Source organism: Staurois parvus, unplaced genomic scaffold, assembly GCF_062004578.1.
Source record: "Staurois parvus isolate SC_StPar_1 unplaced genomic scaffold, SC_StPar_1.0 ptg001509l, whole genome shotgun sequence".
Lineage (NCBI taxonomy): Eukaryota > Metazoa > Chordata > Amphibia > Anura > Ranidae > Staurois > Staurois parvus.
Window position 1 is genome coordinate 17,159 of NW_028319305.1, and position 21,909 is coordinate 39,067.

General features: G+C 50.1%; 1 protein-coding gene across 4 annotated transcripts in view; it reads left to right on the forward strand.

Moving 5' to 3' along the window:
- The first annotated feature begins 2,661 nt into the window (after positions 1-2,661).
- The window catches only part of SLC4A5 (solute carrier family 4 member 5), a 169,952-nt gene continuing 150,704 nt past the window's right edge, over positions 2,662-21,909 (forward strand). For all 4 annotated transcript variants that reach the window (XM_089662644.1, XM_089662648.1, XM_089662647.1 and 1 more), the window contains exon 1: positions 2,662-2,759. The gene's annotated coding sequence lies outside the window, so the exon portion shown is untranslated. The remainder of the gene's footprint in view (positions 2,760-21,909) is intronic.

A 21,909-nucleotide genomic window follows, 5' to 3' on the forward strand; every position in this document is an offset into this window, starting at 1 on the left:
AAATATCCAGTGAGTGGCAGTTGTGTGGAGGACAATGCCTTGTCGAGGTCAGAGGAGGATGGGCAGACTGGTTGGAGATGATAGAAAGGCAACAGGAACTCCAATAACCCCTCGTTACACCCAAGGTGTGCAGAATACCATCTCTGAATGCACAACACGTCCAACCTTGAAGCAGATGGGCTACAGAAGCAGAAGACCACACCGGGTGCCACTCCTGTCAGCTAAGACCACACCGAGTGCCACTCCTGTCAGCTAAGACCACACCGGGTGCCACACTTGTCAGCTAAGACCCCACCGGGTGCCACTGCTGTCAGCTAAGACCACACTGGGTGCCACTCCTGTCAGCTAAGACCACACCGGGTGCCACACTTGTCAGCTAAGACCACACCGAGTGCCACTCCTGTCAGCTAAGACCACACCGGGTGCCTTTCCTGTCAGCTAAGACCACACCGAGTGCCTTTCCTGTCAGCTAAGACCACACCGGGTGCCTTTCCTGTCAGCTAAGACCACACCGGGTGCCACACTTGTCAGCTAAGACCCCACCGGGTGCCACTCTTGTCAGCTAAGACCACACCGGGTGCCACACTTGTCAGCTAAGACCACACCGAGTGCCACTCCTGTCAGCTAAGACCACACCGGGTGCCACACTTGTCAGCTAAGACCACACTGAGTGCCACTCCTGTCAGCTAAGACCACACCGGGTGCCACTGCTGTCAGCTAAGACCACACCGGGTGCCACACTTGTCAGCTAAGACCACACCGAGTGCCACTCCTGTCAGCTAAGACCACACCGGGTGCCACTGCTGTCAGCTAAGACCACACCGGGTGCCACACTTGTCAGCTAAGACCACACCGAGTGCCACTCCTGTCAGCTAAGACCACACCGGGTGCCACTCTTGTCAGCTAAGAACAGGAAACGGAGGCTACAATTCGCACAGATCACCAACATAGGACAATAGAAGATTGGAGAAACGTTGTCGGGTCTGATGAGTCTGGATCTCCCTAGAGATGGTTGCGAAGGAAATCCCAGGAGATCAGCAGTTTTTGAAATCCTCAGACCAGCCCGTCCGGCACCAACAACCATGCCACGCCATGCCACGTTCAGAGATGGGATGGATTGCTGTGGTTTCTATATTTATTTACTGAGACCAGATCTTGTGTTCTGTGATTGGAGAGATCTGAGTTGGGGACACACGTCAGGTAAGTGACTGGAGGGGGAGGTGAGATTACTGTAGTCCACACGGGAGACCTTGTTTGGGCTAAAGGGGGCACCAATGTGTTACGCAGTACTCCAGGAACGTGGGTCTTGTACATCAGAGCTTACAATCTAATCCAGTACCGGGATGCATACATGTAGTCAGGAGAGGTGAATTACAACAAAACGTCTACCTTTGGTGGAAATATGAATGGAGTAGATATGGAGCTCACAGTCATTGATGGCATTGATTGGAGGCAGAGCCCTGTCCTCAGCTTTGGGGGGCTGTTCACTAGGGGGCCCTATCCTCATGGAAAGAGGGCTGTTCACTGGGGGAACCCTGTCCTCGGAGAAGGAGAGGTGGTTTTCTGGGGTGCCCTGTCCTCAGCTTTGGGGGGCTGTTCACTAGGGGGACCCCGTCCACGGAGAAGGAGAGGTGGTTTTCTGGGGGGCCCTGTCCTCAGCTTTGGGGGCTGTTTCTGGGGAGAACCTTGTCCTAGGCTTTGGTGGGGTTTCTTTGGGGGGACCCTGTCCTTGGCTTTGGGGGCTGTTCTCTGGGGGTCCCTGGTTTAAATTAAGGGGGGAATGTTCTCTGGGGGGGTCCTGTCCTTGGCTTTGGGGGCTGTTCTCTGGGGGTCCCTGTCTTCAGGGAAGGGGGGAATGTTCTCTGGGGGGGTCCTGTCCTTGGTTTTGGGGGGCTGTTCTCTGAGGGGACCTATCCTCATGGAAAGGGGGGGCTGTTCTCTGGAGGGGACCCTGTCCTCGGAAAAGGGGCTGTTCTCTGGGGGGTCCTGTCCTCAGTTTTCGGGGTCTGTTCTCTGGGGGGGTCCTGTCAGCTTTGGGGGGCTGATCTCTGGGGGTCCCTTTCCTCGGGGAAGGGTGGGTTGTTTTCTGGGGGAGCCCTGTCCTCGGGGATGGGGGGTTGTTCTCGGGGGGGGGGCCTGTCATTGGGGAAAGGGGGGTTGTTCTCTGGGGGGGCCCTGTCCTCAGGGAAGGGGGGTTGTTCTCTCGAGGGGGCCTGTCCTCATGGAAAGGGGGTGCTGTTCTCTGGGGGGGGCTGTCATTGGGGAAGGGGGGGTTGTTCTCTAGGAAGGCCCTGTCCTCAGCTTTGGGGGGCTGTTCTCTGGGAAGCCCTGTCCTCGGGAAGGGGGGTTTTTCTTTGGGGGGGCCCTGTCCTCGTGGAAGGGGGGTTGTTCTTTGGGTTGGCCCTGTCCTCGGGGAAGGTGGAGCTGTTCTTTGGGGGGGCCCTGTCAATGGGGAAGGGGGGATTGTTCTCTAGGGGAGCCTTGTCCTCAGGTAAAGGGGGGGTTTGTCCTCTGGGGCCCCCAGTGTAGCTCTGCCCCCCCCCCCCCTCCTATGTCCCCAGCACTCGGCTGCCTCCTCTCCCTATCAATGTGAAGAGCCCACAGGCATGATGGGATACATTCTGAAAGTCAATGGCCTAAAACCAAATTGTAATCTGGGCAGGGACAGAGCTCTGGCATCAGCAGTCAATTCTCTCCATTGTCACCCGGCTGCCCACAGAGTCCAGACCATCCGAGTCGGCTCCCCGACCAGCACACAGGTATATATATATATACTATGGAATGATGTCCCTGCATGTCTCTATGTATTGTGGGTGCATTGTAAGGCGCTGCGCACACTGCTGGCTCTATATGATGGATAATACTAGTAATGCTTCCATAGGATTACATTCACAATAGTGGGATGGATGGATGGATGAGCAGGGTTCGGATCCAGGGAAGGATTTGTAGGAAGTCCACAATGGGTCGGGATATCACTGAATATTTGTTAGATAATGTTTGTGGAATTCGCAGAGAGACAAATAGAGGAACCTAGAGCAGCCAATCAGGAGCCGCCATTCATTGTGTTGGCTGCTCTACACCAATGAATGGTGAATGATGATTGGCTGTTCCGGGTCTCTGCCCTTTGCGCACATTTTTGCAGAGAATGTTATGATCTGGAGAGGTCTTCCCTCGTGTATGGTCAGCGTGATGATATATTCCGATGTGACATTTTCTGAATACGGATTGGCTGCAGAACTCGTCTAATAGGTATAGGATTCGAATTGTCACCGATTATCCGAAGACACCAATGACTTGTATTAGAGAAGCAGTGAAGCTTCATCCGGTGCTGTACCTCCCTATGGCGGTGAAGCTTCGTCCGGTGCCGTACCTCCCTATGGCGGTGAAGCTTCATCCGGTGCTGTACCTCCCTATGGCAGTGAAGCTTCATCCGGTGCCGTATCTCCCTATGGCGGTGAAGCTTCCTCCGGTGTTGTACCTCCCTATGGCGGAGAAGCTTCATCCGGTGCCGTACCTCCCTATGGCGGAGAAGCTTCCTCAGGTGCTGTACCTCCCTATGGCGGTGAAGCTTCGTCCGGTGCCGTAGCTCCCTATGGTGGTGAAGCTTCATCCGGTGCCGTACCTCCCTATGGCGGTGAAGCTTCATCCGGTGCCCTACCTCCCTATGGCGGTGAAGCTTCATCCGGTGCCGTACCTCCCTATGGCGGTGAAGCTTCATCCGGTGCCGTACCTCCCTACGGCGGAGAAGCTTCATCCGGTGCCGTACCTCCCTATGGCGGTGAAGCTTCATCCGGTGCCGTACCTCCCTACGGCGGTGAAGCTTCATCCGGTGCCGTACCTCCCTATGGCGGTAAAGCTTCATCCGGTGCCGTACCTCCCTATGGCGATGAGGCTTCATCCGGTGCCGTACCTCCCTATGGCGGTGAAGCTTCCTCCGGTGCCGTACCTCCCTATGGCGGTGAAGCTTCCTCCGGTGCCGTACCTCCCTATGGCGCTGAAGCTTCATCCGGTGCCGTACCTCCCTATGGCGGAGAAGCTTCCTCCAGGTTGGGATGAAGGATGGAGAATTCATTCATTGTCCAGGTTGGGATGAAGGATGGAGAATTCATTCATTGTCCAGGTTGGGATGAAGGATGGAGAATTCATTCATTGTCCAGGTTGGGATGAAGGATGGAGAATTCATTCATTGTCCAGGTTGGGATGAAGGATGGAGGATTCATTCATTGTCCAGGTTGGGATGGAGGATTCATTCATTGTCCAGGTTGGGATGAAGGATGGAGGATTCATTCATTGTCCAGGTTGGGATGGAGGATTCATTCATTGTCCAGGTTGGGATGAAGGATGGAGAATTCATTCATTGTCCAGGTTGGGATGGAGGATTCATTCATTGTCCAGGTTGGGATGGAGGATTCATTCATTGTCCAGGTTGGGATGGAGGATTCATTCATTGTCCAGGTTGGGATGAAGGATGGAGAATTCATTCATTGTCCAGGTTGGGATGGAGGATTCATTCATTGTCCAGGTTGGGATGGAGGATTCATTCATTGTCCAGGTTGGGATGGAGGATTCATTCATTGTCCAGGTTGGGATGAAGGATGGAGGATTCATTCATTGTCCAGGTTGGGATGAAGGATGGAGAATTCATTCATTGTCCAGGTTGGGATGAAGGATGGAGAATTCATTCATTGTCCAGGTTGGGATGGAGGATTCATTCATTGTCCAGGTTGGGATGAAGGATGGAGAATTCATTCATTGTCCAGGTTGGGATGGAGGATTCATTCATTGTCCAGGTTGGGATGAAGGATGGAGGATCAGTCCAAACACCTCCAATGGTTCTCGGTGAGAGATCGTTCAGATCTTCCTGTTTGTGACCACATCTCTACAGAGAAGACGAGTTTAGAGCGAAGTTTGTCCTCGGGCCGCCATTGCTGGCCTCTCCTTCTGAACATACTAACTGCCTGGCTGCTATACTGATCCAATGGCTTTCACGCTCTGAGGTTCTGACCCAGACAAGCAGACAGATACAGATTATCGACTTTTCTGTGACTTTCCTAATCTGTGTACAATGTACTTCTTCCAGGACAGTCATTGGAGACAAAGCAGCCGGGTGACTATTCCGTACAGAGGAAGGCCACATGGATTATATTTCCCGAAGTGTCAGATGTGGATCTGTAGTGTGTATGGCTGCACAGCAGGATCACTTCCACCACCATGACCTGACATCAGAGGATGAAGCCAATTTCATATTGATCCAATCGATCGATAGTCATTGGGCCCCATTGTGTCTAATGGCTCCGTTCTGTGTCATTGTATCAGTGTGATCTCCTCGTAGAATCACATTGTATAACAGATCACCGTCATTGTGTAACAATGTAACATCGGGAGTGCGTCCACCTGAACCGTATACATTGTATCAGTGTGATCTCCTCATAGAATCACATTGTATAACAGATCACCGTCATTGTGTAACAATGTAACATCAGGAGTGCGTCTACCCGAACCGTATACATTGTATCAGTGTGATCTCCTCATAGAATCACATTGTGTAACAGATCACCGTCATTGTGTAACAATGTAACATCGGGAGTGCGTCCACCTGAACCGTATACATTGTATCAGTGTGATCTCCTCATAGAATCACATTGTATAACAGATCACCGTCATTGTGTAACAATGTAACATCGGGAGTGCGTCCACCCGAACCGTATACATTGTATCAGTGTGATCTCCTCATAGAATCACATTGTGTAACAGATCACCGTCATTGTGTAACAATGTAACATCGGGAGTGCGTCTACCCGAACCGTATACATTGTATCAGTGTGATCTCCTCATAGAATCACATTGTATAACAGATCACCGTCATTGTGTAACAATGTAACATCGGGAGTGCGTCCACCCGAACCGTATACATTGTATCAGTGTGATCTCCTCATAGAATCACATTGTGTAACAGATCACCGTCATTGTGTAACAATGTAACATCGGGAGTGCGTCCACCCAAACCGTATACATTGTATCAGTGTGATCTCCTCATAGAATCACATTGTATAACAGATCACCGTCATTGTGTAACAATGTAACATCGGGAGTGCGTCCACCCAAACCGTATACATTGTATCAGTGTGATCTCCTTATAGAATCACATTGTATTACATCGGGGGGGGGGATTTACTAAAACTGGGGGGTGCAGAATCTGGTGCAGCTCTGCATAGGAACCAATCAGCTTCCAGGTTTTATTGTCAGAGCTTCATGGAAGAAGCTGAAGGTAGAAGCCGATTGGCCGCCATGCACAGCTGCGCCAGATTCCGAGCTCTCCAGTGTTACTAAATCAGCCGCATTACATAACTATATCCGGAGAGTCACAGCTGACGGTATACATTGTATATATCTGATGTTCGATGATTGTACGCTGTGTGCCGTCCGGAGCCCCTACACCTGACGGTATACATTGTATATATCTGATGTTCGATGATTGTACGCTGTGTGCCGTCCGGAGCCCCTACACCTGACGGTATACATTGTATATATCTGATGTTCGATGATTGTACGCTGTGTGCCGTCCGGAGCCCCTACACCTGACGGTATACATTGTATATATCTGATGTTCGATGATTGTACGCTGTGTGCCGTCCGGAGCCCCTACACCTAACGGTACAGAACACATCGTGGAATGGGCGGAGAAATGTCTCAGAACCCGGCGCCATCAGCAGATATTAATCTGATCTGATCACATTGGATGGTATCCATGTTGGCTGCTAAGGGTTCCCTTCATCGTTATACATCATTGTTACCTGATTAAATATGTGACCCCAGCACCCCCGAGAATCAGGCAGTGTATGGTTTGGATGGCAGTCTGTGGATTTCATGGCAGTCTAAGGATTGGATGGCAGTGTATGGATTGGATGGCAGTGTATGGCTTGGATGTCGGTCTAAGGATTGGATGGCAGTGTATGGGTTGGATGGCGGTGTATCGATTGTATGGCAGTGTATATATTGGATGGCAGTCTAAGGATTGGATGGCAGTCTATGGTTTGGATAGCAGTCTGTGGATTGGATGGCGGCTTATGGATTGGATGGCCATGTGTGGGTTTGATACAGTATACGTATTGGATGGCAGTCTGTGGATTGAATGGTGGTGTATGGATTGGATGGCAGTCTATGGCTTGGATAGCAGTCTGTGGATTGGATGGCGGTCTATTTATTAAATGGCACGGTATGGCTTGGATGGCGGCTTATAGATTGGATGGCAGTGTGTGGGTTTGATACAGTATATGTATTGGATGGCAGTGTATGGATTGGATGGCGGTGTATGGATTGGATGGCAGTCTATGGCTTGGATAGCAGTCTGTGGATTGGATGGCGGTGTATGGATTGGATGGCCATGTGTTGGTTTGATACAGTATATGTATTGGATGGCAGTCTGTGGATTGGATGGCAGTCTGTGGATTGGATGGCAGTCTGTGGATTGGATGGCAGTCTGTGGATTGGATGGCAGTCTGTGGATTGGACGGCAGTGTATGGATTGGATGGCGGTGTATGGATTGGATGGTGGTGTATAGATTGGATGGCGGTGGATGGGGTGGATGGCAGTCTATGGCTTGGATAGCAGTCTGTGGATTGGATGGTGATGTATGGATAGGATGGCGGTGTATGGATTGGATGGCAGTGTATGGATTGGATGGTGGTGTATGGATTGGATGGCAATGTATGGATTGGATGGCAGTGTATGGATTGGATGGTGGTGTATGAATTGGATGGCGATGTATGGATTGGATGGCAGTGTATGGATTGGATGGTGGTGTATGAATTGGATGGCGATGTATAGATTGGATGGCAATGTATGGATTGGATGGCGATGTATGGATTGGATGGCGATGTATGGATAGGATGGCGGTGTATGGATTGGATGGCAGTGTATGGATAGGATGGCGGTGTATGGATAGGATGGCAATGTATGGATTGGATGGCAGTGTATGGATTGGATGGTGGTGTATGAATTGGATGGCGGTGTATGGATTGGATGGCAGTGTATGGATTGGATGGCAGTGTATGGATTGGATGGTGGTGTATGAATTGGATGGCAATGTATGGATTGGATGGCAGTGTATGGATTGGATGGTGGTGTATGAATTGGATGGCGGTGTATGGATTGGATGGCAGTGTATGGATTGGATGGCAGTGTATGGATTGGATGGCGATGTATGGATTGGATGGCAATGTATGGATTGGATGGCAATGTATGGATTGGATGGCGATGTATGGATTGGATGGCGATGTATGGATTGGATGGCGATGTATGGATTGGATGGCAATGTATGGATTGGATGGCAGTGTATGGATTGGATGGTGGTGTATGGATTGGATGGCAATGTATGGATTGGATGGCAATGTATGGATTGGATGGCAATGTATGGATTGGATGGCAATGTATGGATTGGATGGCAATGTATGGATTGGATGGTGGTGTATGGATTGGATGGTGGTGTATGGATTGGATGGTGGTGTATGGATTGGATGGTGGTGTATGGATTGGATGGTGGTGTATGGATTGGATGGCAGTGTATGGATTGGATGGTGGTGTATGGATTGGATGGTGGTGTATCACGGGATGAGATTGATGAATATTGTACACGTAGTCCATTGTACAAATCATCTCCAGGATCATTCAAGGAGTGGAGCTCATCGAACGGTTGGGAGTAGCCCATGTCTATGAGACCCAATACTGGCATTAGGTATCATTGTGCCCTTTGTTCGGCCTCCATGGCCAATGTGTGGAAGCGTCCTCTCCAGACCAGAAGATCCGACGTTGTCAGGTTCGTAGTTTTACAGTCGTTGTTATTAGTACAAGGAGGCGATTCGCTGACGGAAGGGTCACACAACGACATTTCTGAATCTTCAACGACCCAATCACAGGCAGATGAAATAAGTTAACTGGGAAAAGTAAACTTTCATGATTGGATAACCGAGGTGAACCTTCACTCATTTTATTGTCTGAACATTCTGAAGTCCTTTAGTAGATCAGTCTTAGAGGAGGTCACCGATTGTGACTGGAATGGTCACTCCATCGAAAACTGCAATATTCATTTTTTAGGTGGACAATGGAGGGCTGATAGATTCTGAGTGACACATCTCAGGATAACACAGCTAGATTGGCCCATTATGGTGTCAGTGCCATCGGTAGTCTCACACAAACATCACACAGGTACAGGGAGACACCCCCCCCCCATGCTGGTTATGAAGGTGGGCCAATCTGGGAACTTGTTTGGGGCGATCTTGCTGCAGGAGCCATAGATATTTGGGTCATAATTGTTCTGCATCTTTCATGTCTCTGAAGCTCATCATGATGGTCCCTCTGGAATGAGCTCTTTATTTGAAGAGGGACCACAACCAGGGGCGGACTGACCATTTGGAAACTCGGGCACTGCCCGAGGGCCCGGGGTCAGTAGGGGGCCCCATGAGATGCCCCTGGTACCTTTTTCATAGGCTTTTTTGAGTTTGGGCAAGGACACAGGGGCCCCATGATCCCCTATTGCCCGGGGGCCCCATGAGTTGTCAGTCCGCCCCGGACCACAACATCAGAGACCATATGAATTCTTCACTAAGTGCTCTTCTGTGTGGACCTTCCAGATTGATACACATTTTCAGGGGCCCTCCTGGCACTGACTGATCTCCAGCATCACAATGGCAGCTGGACAAGGTTTTCTATCCCATCCCTTTGTCCACCAAGAATGGTCACCCCACAGATATCAGACTGGAAGACAATCATCTACCATCTATGGGTGGCCTTCCACTCATCTCATATTAGATCAATAATCTCCTGACAGACTATGCAAAGCAGGTAAAGAAAAGAATCCAAGATGTGAAAACACACCAGACCGAGCAATGACTATTCACCAAGACAAACCTCCTTCACGATTATAAAGTGAGAAGTTTTGCCAAAAATGATTGCAACCAGATCTGACCCTCGTAGGAGTCGCAGGGAGTTATTTTAAGCCTTTCAGAGATAATCCATTTCCTGATCTTCATCTACATTGGATTGTTCTGTGGTTGTACTGCTGTCATGTCCACGTGAATTCTCCTTCAATGACACACGGAATACAACTGCAAATCAACGCATGTGATGTCTATGGTAGATGGCGCACAGCAAAGTCACCCTGGGGGACATTGATTATGGTGTCACAACAAGTCACCAACAAGCCGGGCGCCATGTGTGAAGGTCAACATACATTTCCCACAAACTAATTACCAGCCTAGTTAGAAGCAAATAACGTGGACAGAAATGTGGAAATCCACATTGATCTCTGTGAGGATGGAGACATATATTCAGATTCTGGACTCCCTGTATCCCCGGTAGGGATGGGGTTCAGTGATACCACGAGTCTCAGCAGGTTCAGAATTTGTGGTCCCGGTGAATTCATGTGGAAATTTACCACTCTGAATTCCTTGTGACCATAATGCTTTGCCTGACCCTTCAGCTGGGTTACAATGGCCAACAATGGTGGCTTTGCAAGGTTGCAATCTTCTCTATAAAAGGAGAAAGGGGGTTCCCAGCAGCCATTTGTCAGCGTTTGCCGGAGGAGTTTTGTAGTCTTTGTAGGGAGAGTTTTGTAGTCTGTGTAGGGAGAGTTTTGTAGTCTGTGTAGGGAGATTTTTTTGCTATTCGGTGCTATACTACATTACTATGGATTGCAGGGGGTGAGGAGGTTCTGCAGGGTGAAGTGGTTGATGAGTTGCCTCATCTAGAGGCCGGGCGCTTCTTCCTTTTCCATCTCAGATTGGCCGTGTTATGAAGCCTCAGCATGCAGAGGAAGAAGTCAAGTGGCTGACAAAGTCTTCCTCTTCTTCCACCTCTTAGTTGCAGAGAAGACAGTTGTCTGCAGCTGCCGCTGTTGTGTCTTCTTCTACTTCATCCTCCTCTTCTGCTGATCCCACCAAAACCCCTCACACCGGCAACGAGGAGTCGAGGGAATTATTTGACCCAATGACAGACGACTTGCGGCAGGTGGACTATCTGGGACATACACAATCATTCCACCTTTCACATATCAAGGATGAGGAAGATAGCACCTCGATCATACAGGGAGGGGTATCAATGGGGAGCAGAAAGAGGCAGTGATGTGCCTGCAGTTGGAGCGTACTACAAGATGGGCTCCAGAAATGAGGAGGAGGTGGATGATGAGGTGGCAGACCATCCATGGGTTCCACCAATAGGATACGAGGAAAGTTCTGAGGGAGAGTCAGCACAGCAGTAAGGGAGGATTTTGTCCAAGAGCAGCAATCCTGATCCATCTGGCAGCAGTACCCCAAAAGTCAGTGCTGTCCCCCCAAACAGCGTGGGCCTTTATCATGGTATCGGCTGTCCACAACACCACGAGGTCTGCAACCTCTCCCTGCAGAGTATCAGCCATTATAACAATACCAGACACTGGGGAACCACATAGATGAGGAAACACCTGACTCTAGCAGCAGCTCAATGAATCAAATAGGCAGAAAAAGACCCGAACTCCTTCTCCTCCTCCTTCTCCTTCTCCTCCTCCTTCTCCTCCTCCTTCTCCTTCTCCTCCTCCTTCTCCTCCTCCTTCTCCTCCTCATTCTCCTTCTCCTCCTCATTCTCCTTCTCCTCCTCATTCTCCTCCTCATTCTCCTCCTCCTTCTCCTCCTCATTCTCCTTCTCCTCCTCATTCTCCTCCTCATTCTCCTCCTCCTCTCCTCCTCCTTCTCCTCCTCCTTCTCCTCCTCATTCTCCTTCCCCTCCTCCTTTCTCCTCCTTTCTCCTCCCTTCCTCTCTTCTCCTCATTCTCCTCCTCATTCTCCTCCTCATTCTCCTCCTCTTTCTCCTCCTCCTTCTCCTCCTCATTCTCCTCCTCCTTCCCCTCCTCATTCTCCTCCTCATTCTCCTTCTCCTCCTCATTCTCCTCCTCCTTCCCCTCCTCATTCTCCTCCTCATTCCCTCTCCTCCTTCTCCTCCTCCTTCTCCTCCCTCCTTCTCCTCCTCATTCTCCTCCCCTTCTCCTCCTCAATCTCCTCCTCCTTTTCTCTCCTTCTCCTCCTCATTCTCCTCCCCCTCTCCTCCTCATTCTCCTCCTCCTTCCCCTCCTCATTCTCCTCCTCATTCTCCTTCTCCTCCTCATTCTCCTCCTCCTTCCCCTCCTCATTCTCCTCCTCCTTCTCCTCCTCCTTCTCCTCCTCCTTCTCCTCCTCATTCTCCTCCCCCTTCTCCTCCTCATTCTCCTCCCCCTTCTCCTCCTCATTCTCCTCCTCCTTTTCCTCCTCCTTCTCCTCCTCATTCTCCTCCCCCTTCTCCTCCTCATTCTCCTTCTCCTCCTCCTCCTTCTCCTCCTCATTCTCCTTCTCCTCCTCATTCTCCTCCTCCTTCTCCTCCTCATTCTCCTTCTCCTCCTCCTCATTCTCCTTCTCCTTCTCCTCCTCATTCTCCTTCTCCTCCTCCTCATTCTCCTTCCCCTCCTCATTCTCCTCCTCATTCTCCTTCTCCTCCTCATTCTCCTCCTCCTTCTTCTCATTCTCCTCCTCATTCTCCTCCTCCTTCTCCTCCTCATTCTTCTCCTCCTCATTCTCCTCCCCCTTCTCCCCCCCCTTCTCCTCCTCATTCTCCTCCTCCTTTCCTCCTCCTTCTCCTCCTCATTCTCCTCCTCCTTCTCCTCCTCATTCTCCTTCTCCTCCTCCTCATTCTCCTTCTCCTTCTCCTCCTCATTCTCCTTCTCCTTCTCCTCCTCATTCTCCTCCCCCTTCTCCTCCTCCTTCTCCTCCTCTTTCTCCTCCTCCTTCTCCTCCCCCTTCTCCTCCTCATTCTCCTCCCCCTTCTCCTCCTCATTCTCCTTCTCCTTCTCCTCCTCCTCCTCCTCCTCCTCCCCCTCCTCCTCCTCCTTCTCCTCCTCATTCTCCTTCTCCTCCTCCCCCTCCTCCTCCTCCTTCTCCTCCTCATTCCTCACTCCAGTCCTGATAACATTCTCCTTCTCCTCCTTCTCCTCCTCCTCCTCCTCCCCCTTGTCCTCCCCCTTCTCCTCCTCATTCTCCTCCTCCCCCTTCTCCTCCTCCTTCTCCTCCTCATTCTCCTTGTCCTCCCCCTTCTCCTCCTCATTCTCCTCCTCCTCCTTCTCCTCCTCCTCCTCCCCCTTCTCCTCCTCCTTCTCCTCCTCATTCTCCTTGTCCTCCCCCTTCTCCTCCTCATTCTCCTCCTCCCCCTTCTCCTCCTCCTTCTCCTCCTCATTCCTCACTCCAGTCCTGATAACATTCTCCTGCTGCATGCGCTGTATCATCCTCTAGTGACTGGAAGAGAAGAGTCACAAGCGGTTTCAATGTCTCGGAATATTTCATGTCAATTGTAGAAGAGGGTCCCGGGGCCACGCTGAGGAAGGGCAGCAAAGCCTTAATCCTCTGCAGGATTCTCTTGCACCCGACCTGCCGCCTCCAGCAATATCTTTCTCTTGACAGGTTTCTCCGCTGAAATGAAAAACCAAAATGTTCCCAAATCATCCCATTCTCATCGTCTTTATGCCAGCTGGACAAATCTTCAGGCTGTGTAGCTGCTACCATTGTAATTCATGGAATCAGTCCCACTCTGTGGGTTCATGGCCTGTGCTGCACCGCAGAGGAAGGTACCCGGCCACCATTACTTTGCTCAGAAGGTCTTTCCTGCCCTCCATCAGCAGGCAGAATGTAATGGTGTCAGTGGACTATGCCGTCAGTGGAAAGGTACAACTGGCCCTGGATACGTGGTCCAGGAAACATCGGCAGGAATGCTACATACCCTTCACAACACTATGGGGCAACCTTCTAGTGGCTGGGAAGATGAATAAAAAACCACTGGAGATGGTGGTGCCACCACGTGTCTGATAGGGATATCACAGTCATCTGTACCCCCCCCCCCCCCCCCCACTGGCCTCATGCTCCAATTCCTCAGGCAAAGCAGCCCTCTCCCCCCAAAGAACCCCCAGATATGCACAAGTGCGATGTCCCAGGCTAAATGCTGTTATGTTGTGTTGTAGCTCATATGCCCGAGGGGACCAGAGCCACACTAGGCTAGAGCTATTGGTAGTTCCCCAGGCCCAAGCTGAGCGATGGGTGACCCTGCACCGTCTTCAATCAGACAAAGGGGTGTGTGACAACAGCACTAGCTTTCTGGTTGCCCCTTTGCCTGGGATCTTGTATCTTGTCTGGAACATATCCTCAGTCTAGTGGTGCAGTGGTTCAACTTGAAGTACCCTGGCCTCCAGGAGGTCATTCGGTTCACCAGACAGTAATGCAGCACCAACATTAATTGCCTGCCAATTACCTCTTCTGTGACACCCCCACACTCTGGAACTCAACGTTGGCCATGCTACAGAGGGTACAGCATCGTGCTGTCAATCAGCACCTCTATGGTTATGGTGAGAGGACAGGCTCAGAGGAGCTGGGATTATTTGTAACTGCCTCAATGGCTAATCAAGGCAGGGATTAGTGATATGATCCCTATTGTATTCCTCCTGGACCACCCGGTCCATGGCCTGCAAGACTGGGGACTGGTGGCACAGAAGTAGGAGAAAGAGGAGGTCTTGTGGTTGTCTTTGGGCTGGCAGGATCCTTTGCCTGCTACCTTCATCCCTGTGATACAGAGGCTGATGAGAGATGGTCATGGAAAGAGGAGACCAGGGAACTAGAGAGTAGGAGGTCTTATGAGGAGCGGAGAGTACGTTTTTGGTGGTGTTTGGATACCAGATCAGTGATGTAGTTTGGGGCAGTGGAGGGATTGGCAGAGAGGAGTGGAGGACACTGATTGAAGGCCAGTGGAGGGATTGGCAGAGAGGGGTGGAGGACACTGAGTGGAGGTCAGTGGAGGGATTGGCAGAGAGGAGTGGAGGACACTGATTGAAGGCCAGTGGAGGGATTGGCAGAGAGGGGTGGAGGACACTGATTGAAGGCCAGTGGAGGGATTGGCAGAGAGGAGTGGAGGACACTGATTGAAGGCCAGTGGAGGGATTGGCAGAGGGGGATGGCGGATATGGAGCGGTTAGTAACGTGGATGAGTCTGGCCACAGAATTCAGGATAGATTGAAGCAGGGATAGCCTGCGGTGAGGTAAGCTGGTGAGGAGGGAGTTACAGTAGTCAAGGCGTGATATGATGAGGGAGTGGATGAGTTGCTTAGTGGTTTCCGGGGTTAGGAACGGGCGTATTTTGGAGATGTTGCGGAGGTGAAGTCTACATGAATTTGTCAGCGATAGGACCTGGGGCTGGAAGGACAGATTGGAGTCTAGGATGACACCTAGTACTCTGGCTTGAGGGGAGGGACTGATGGTGGTGTTGTTGGTCTTGATGGAGAAGTCAGTGGGGGAGGGGGCACGGGCTGGGGGGGAAACTAGGAGCTCAGTTCTGGAGAGATTTAGTTTGAGGAAGTGGAGTGACATCCAGTCCGATATGTCGCTCAGTAGGCTTGTGATTCGGGCGGAGACTGAAGGGGTGAGGTGAGTGGTTGAGAGATAGATTTGTGTGTCATCGACGTAGAGTGTATCTGTTGGCCAAGGGAGGAAGTGTAGATGGAGATGAGAAGGGGCCCGAGGACAGAACCTTGAGGGACCCCAACAGAGAGGGGGAGTGGAGAGGAGGTGGCAGCATTATAGGTAACACTGAAGGAGCGCTGTGATAGGAAGAGAGCCAGGAGAGAGCGGAGTCTCTGAGGCCAAGAGAGTGTAGTTGTCTGAGGAGGAGGGGGTGGTCAACTGTGTCGAAAGCGACAGAGAGGTCGAGGAGTAGGAGCACTGAGTAGTGGCCATTAGCTTTGGCGGTTAGCAGGTCATTGGTGAGTTTGAGTAGGGTGGGATCGAGGAGGTTGTTGTCGGTCAGGTGGGAACTCAGGCAATTATAGACTAAGCGCTCAAGGAGCTTGGATGTGAATGGCAGAAGGGAGATGGGTCTAAGGTTGTTCAGGTCAGTGGGATCCAGGGAGGGTTTTTAAGTATGGGAGTGATGAGGGGGAATGCGCCAGTAGAGAGGGAGAGATTAAAGATGCATGTGAGGGAGTGTAGGATGGAGGAAGAGGGAGATCGTAGGAGTTGTGAGGTGTCAGGGTCAAGGGGGCAGGTGGTGAGGCTTCAGAGAAGACCTTAGTGACCTCTTCAGTGGTAGCGAGGTCAAAGGAGTGGAGTGTTGAGGGGGTTTTAGTGTGAGGGAGGCTAGGTGGGAGTCTGGACAGTGGCGAGGTTGAAGGAGTGGAGTGTTGAGGGGGTTTTAGTGTGAGGGAGGCTAGGTGGGGTGAAGTCTGAGCAGTGGTGATGTCCCTACAAATTGCGTCAATCTCATTTTTGAAGTGGTTAGCAATCTCGTGGGCGGTGAGTGAGGTACTGAGTGGAGGTGGCGGCGGAGAGAGTAGAGAATTAAAAGTGGAGAAGGGCCAGCGAGGACTGGAGGAGAAGGTATTAATGAGGGTAACAAAGTAGGCTTGCTTGGCAGTGTGAAGGGAGGAGGTGTAGGTGAGGAAGGCGGATTTATATCTGGTGAACGCTTGTTGGGATCTGGTTTTGCGCCATAGTCGCTCCAGCGCACAGCTGCGACGTTTGAGATTTTTGGTATGGTCAGTCTGCCAGGGTTAAAAATCATTGGAATTATGGGAATGGGAGGAGGTTTGGGGAATGTGGGGTTGTGGTTTTTGTGCATTTTATTACACTTTTATTAAAGTTTTAAGACGATGATCTCAGCTAGGGACAGATAGATACAACTGAAATGTATGCATAGGGAGTATAACTCCCCTCAAAGGCTTTCAGCCAATATACCATGTGGACTCTTCCGGCCGTAGATCCCATACTGAATTGGGTATGTTTAATCACATAGATTGGTCTTGCCGTCTTGTACAAGCTATTTGTCAGTAAAGTGGTGGCTGAGGTTGGTGCAGTTAGTGGTTTGGTGCTGCCCATGGACCCGCTCTTGCTATTGTTGGGGACATGCGATATGATTGACACGACTCACCACAAAATCCATCCTTATCAAATAGAAGGTATTGGATCCTCCCACGGTGCAGAAATGGCGGTCCTTGGTTAACAAAGTTTTGCCACTATATAGGCTTACCTATCTGGGTCGAAACTGCCCAAAGAAATGTAATAAAATATGGGAAGCATGGGTCATAGGTTGGGGGTGGAGGGGTGGATGGGGTTTGGGGACATGCATTTTGTTTGAAGCATACGTCAAAGCCAGAGATTTAACACTGTAGAGTCTCCATGGTCAGGCTGGCTGGTGACTCTTCTATAGTATTTCCTCCTAGGTGTTAGACTCCTGGTAGCTTCAGATTCCCTTGCCTCTTCTCCCTTCTTTCACCCTTCCCTTTCTCCTCCCTCCTCTCCTTTTTCCTTTTTCCTTTCCCTCCCCTTCCCAGAGCCCTATAATTGTCCTCTATGGCAGTGCCCAGCCCCCCATAAATGTCCTCTATGACAGTGCTCTGATCCCCATAAATGTCCTCTATGGCAGTGCCTGGCTCCCCATAAATGTCTTCTATGGCAGTGCCCAGTTCTCCATAAATGTCCTCTATGGCAGTACTCTGATCCCCATAAATGTCCTCTATGGCAGTGCTCTGATCCCCATAAATGTCCTCTATGGCAGTGCCCAGTTCTCCATAAATGTCCTCTATGGCAGTACTCTGATCCCCATAAATGTCTTCTATGGCAGTGCCCAGTTCTCCATAAATGTCCTCTATGGCAGTGCCCAGTTCCCCATAAATGTCCTCTATGGCAAAGCCCAGTTATCTATAAATGTCTTATATGGCAGTGCCCTGCTCTCCATAGATGTCCTCTATGGCGGTGCTCTGATCTCCATAAATCTCCTCTATGGCAGTGCTCTGATCCCCATAAATGTCCTCTATGGCAGTGCTTGGCTCCCCATAAATGTCCTCTATGGAAGTGCTCTGATCCCCATAACTGTCCTCTATGGCAGTGCTCTGATCCCCATAAATGTCCTCTATGGCAGTGCCCTGCTCTACAGAGATGTCCTCTATGGCAGTGCCTTGCTCTACAGAGATGTCCTCTATGGCAGTGCCCTGCTCTACAGAGATGTCCTCTATGGCAGTGCCCTGCTCTACAGAGATGTCCTCTATGGCAGTGCCCTGCTCTACAGAGATGTCCTCTATGGCAGTGCCCTGCTCTACAGAGATGTCCTCTATGGCAGTGCCCTGCTCTACAGAGATGTCCTCTATGGCAGTGCCTTGCTCTACAGAGATGTCCTCTATGGCAGTGCCCTGCTCTACAGAGATGTCCTCTATGGCAGTGCCCTGCTCTACAGAGATGTCCTCTATGGCAGTGCCCTGCTCTACAGAGATGTCCTCTATGGCAGTGCCTTGCTCTACAGAGATGTCCTCTATGGCAGTTCCCAGCTCTCCATAATTGTACTCTATGGCAGTGTCCACCTCCCCATAATTGTCCCTGATGCCAGTTCCGAGCTCCTCATGCCCATTTTTGACAATAACTTCACTAATAACCTTGAAAATGTCCAGAATTTAGTTTTACGATTCACCCCCATAGACTTTAATGGGATTTGCTGTGGAATTCAGCTTTGGTGAATTTAAGTCAGGATTTGATTAACCCCGTGAATCGATCCCAGGCAGATTCGCCTGTCCCTAATCCCCAGTATACAGAAGAGGACAATCTGTAGAAACATGTGCTCTTACTTAGCTCGGCTGTATTTTCTTTAGTAATCCTGGTGGTGACAGAAAGATTCCTGCCTGCATGAGTGGCATCAAGTCAGGCACACAGCAGCCTGGCGGAGGGAGCGTTTCACAATGGTAATGAGGACAAATATCATTCCATGCACTGCGAGGAGCAAAGGGCAGAGCGTCCTATGGAGGTGCCCACAGCAACCAACCCAATTCACTTACTGAGTGCTGATTGGTGATGGATGGAATAGAATAGATTGCTGTGATTACTCCACTTGGCATATAGAACTTTGCTTCTTGGACTGAAATTTATAAAGAGAACTCCGGGACAAAATGCCTTCTGGTGAGAGTTTATGTAATAGGTTCATGGGTGCTCCATCCTTCAAAAGAAGACTCAGAGACATGGGTGAGGATTGACATGCAGGATGAATAACAATGGCTATGTCATGGCTCAAGGAGATCCAGTATACTCGGTTTGCTGGCCGTAGAAATCCATTGTAAAATGACAACTATCTCAGGTTTTCCCACCTACAGTCTCAGAACTGTGGACAGAGCCATACCAGAAGCCCTTCACTCCACTTGGCACATCAGCTCAGTATGAAGGTCTCTGAACTTCCCCGCATATGTGACTGACCCTAGTTTAATTCTTAGACTGTTTTGCTGGTGTAGAGGAAAGTCTGGTGCCAATCAGAGGAATCCTGTCATTGGCAGCTCCAGGTCACCAGAGTGCTCCTGCTGGACAACCAATCACTGCTCAATCTGCTAATCTTCATAAGGGGTCCTTTTGAAGGCTTGAGGAGAAACATTTCCATTCAGGTGCATCCAATGCTCTCCTATGCCCAGGAGGTTTTCTTCAACCTCCTCTCTCCAAAGCCCAAAGTGTCAAGCCCAAGCAGACTGTACACCACTGCTGACGATTGTCCATGGCCATGGGCCTAGACTTCTGCTGTGCCAGAGCCACCAGTCTCATTGCTGCATGGCATCACACCATAAGGGGACCTCAACTGTCTTTACATTCATATGACTTTGTAGCTTTATCTTTCCTTAGAAGAGCTGTCCTGAGGGTCCCAATATGAAAATGTGGTAATTAGAGGTATCAAGTGACCAATATCCAAACAGAGAAGTCAAGGTGAAGGCTTAAGACCCAAATCTGGCCCTCCTGGTCAACCCATTCAGATTCATTTGTCCTGAACATCCACAAGTAGTTCAGTGCTGAATACACCAATGATTACCAACTCTGAAGAATATTATTGCTGCATCTAATATCCAACAAAAAGATATTTCAGTTCTTTGGTTATAATGGAACTGATATTCTGAGCGAAACTTCTGCTGCAGTTCCAGACTCTATTGCTGTCCATCTGGGAGTTGCGGGTGTTCCTTCTCACCTTTCTATGCTTAGGGTTCTCCTATTATATTCAAAATAAAAAGTATATCAAACCCCCAAAAATGAGAGGGAGACCCCCTTACAATGGCTGAAGTAGGTGTGTGTACCTAGGAACAACATTGGGGACATCTCACCAATATATAGTTACATTGTTCCATAGTTAGTCTGGCTGAAAAAAAGACAAAAGTCCATCCAGTTCAACCATAGAAAAGAAAAAATAAAAGTTGTAATCCTCCCCCCACAGTCATACAATACAATCCCTGAGAGACGCCATCACGTAGGATAAAGACGAAGCACCACATCAACGTAAAAATCATATTTAACCCCCCCAGGGGACCTAACACATGTAGGACCTGGTCCTGTTCCAAACCGTTTTGTAGTGGCTGAGCAGCAATTTCGGACAGCTTGCCCCTCTTGCCCCCACTGCTGTCCAACCACGCTGCCAGAAAGGAGATGGACTTTGTGGGCAACAACACTTGTTTATGGTAGCAGGAGCACCCAGAGACAAGCACCCCCTTTCACTACAGCAGGGGGAGGGGACAAGGCTGTGCATGCTCCTGAAGTAGAAATTCATCCTGTCAGTGATGGAGAACTGCATGGAGCTTTTAGTTTCACACAGCGCTGCTCATTTTCTCCTCTGCTGGAGAAAGAAGATGGGATGATGTCAGGGGAGGATCATGGGGCATGTGAGGCTGAAGGGGGAGATGTGAGTCTACGGCCAGGAGGACACAAATCAGAACAAGAGTGGATGAGGGGTGGGAGATGATGACCATAAGATGTACTTCTTGTGAGATAGGTTAGAGGCTCCTTCAGCTTCTAAAGCTCTTCAAAGCCCCTGAACTCCAGAACCCATTAATGAACTATAGAACCTGGAGAAAACTGAAAGACCAAATTTCTCTGCTTAGAACAGCCATTCTGAAGCCCCTCAACCTGTATTCATGAGAGTCCTGTGTGCCTTTTACCTCTTTTTACCCAGTGGCAAGGTCCAACACTGTCACCAGGGATTGCTGAGTAGTGTGATTGGATAATCCAGAACAATCCTATGGTTTATATTGTGCACAGGGGCGGACTGACCATTTGGAAACTTGGGCACTGCCCGAGGGCCCGGGGTCAGTAGGGGGCCCCATGAGATGCCCCTGGTACCTTTTTCATAGGCTTTTTTGAGTTTGGGCAAGGACACAGGGGCCCCATGATCCCCTATTGAGGGCCCGGGGTCAGTAGGGGGCCCCATGAGATGCCCCTGGTACCGTTTTCATGGGCTGTTTTGAGTTTGGGCAAGGACACAGGGGCCCCATGATCCCCTATTGCCCGGGGGCCCCATGAGTTGTCAGTCCACCCCTGATTGTGCACATTATTTTGATTGGGAAATGCATTATACAAAGGATAGGAGGGCAGTGGCCTCAGTGCTGGCTGTAACTCCTTCATGGGAACGCCCATAATTTGGTCTTTAGCCTGGGACGGAGCCACAGTCAGCACAAACAGAAGTAAAAGTTTCATTTCATCACGTATTTGAACAATGCCGAGTGCTATGGGCCCGGCGTCCCCCGGAGGATATAAAAGTGATTTTACATTGTGGCAAAAATTCCTATTTAACCTTCTAGAATAGGTTTTCTTAACCAGAGTTCCTCCTGAGGTTTCTAGGAGTTCCTTTGATAATTGTCCTCTAACCTGAACTCACCACCAAAGCAATGCAAGAAGGCAAGTTTCCACTGACCACCAACATAGGAGTCACATCTACACGGACCGCTACTACTAAGACACGCCATACGTTTTACTATCTTTCTATTTGTTGTTATACAGAAGGTGGGCATTAAAAATGATCTGTTCTGGGTGTCAGATTCTCCAGGTTCATCACATTCCTAATGTACTGAGCGCTGTAGGTGTCATTACTTT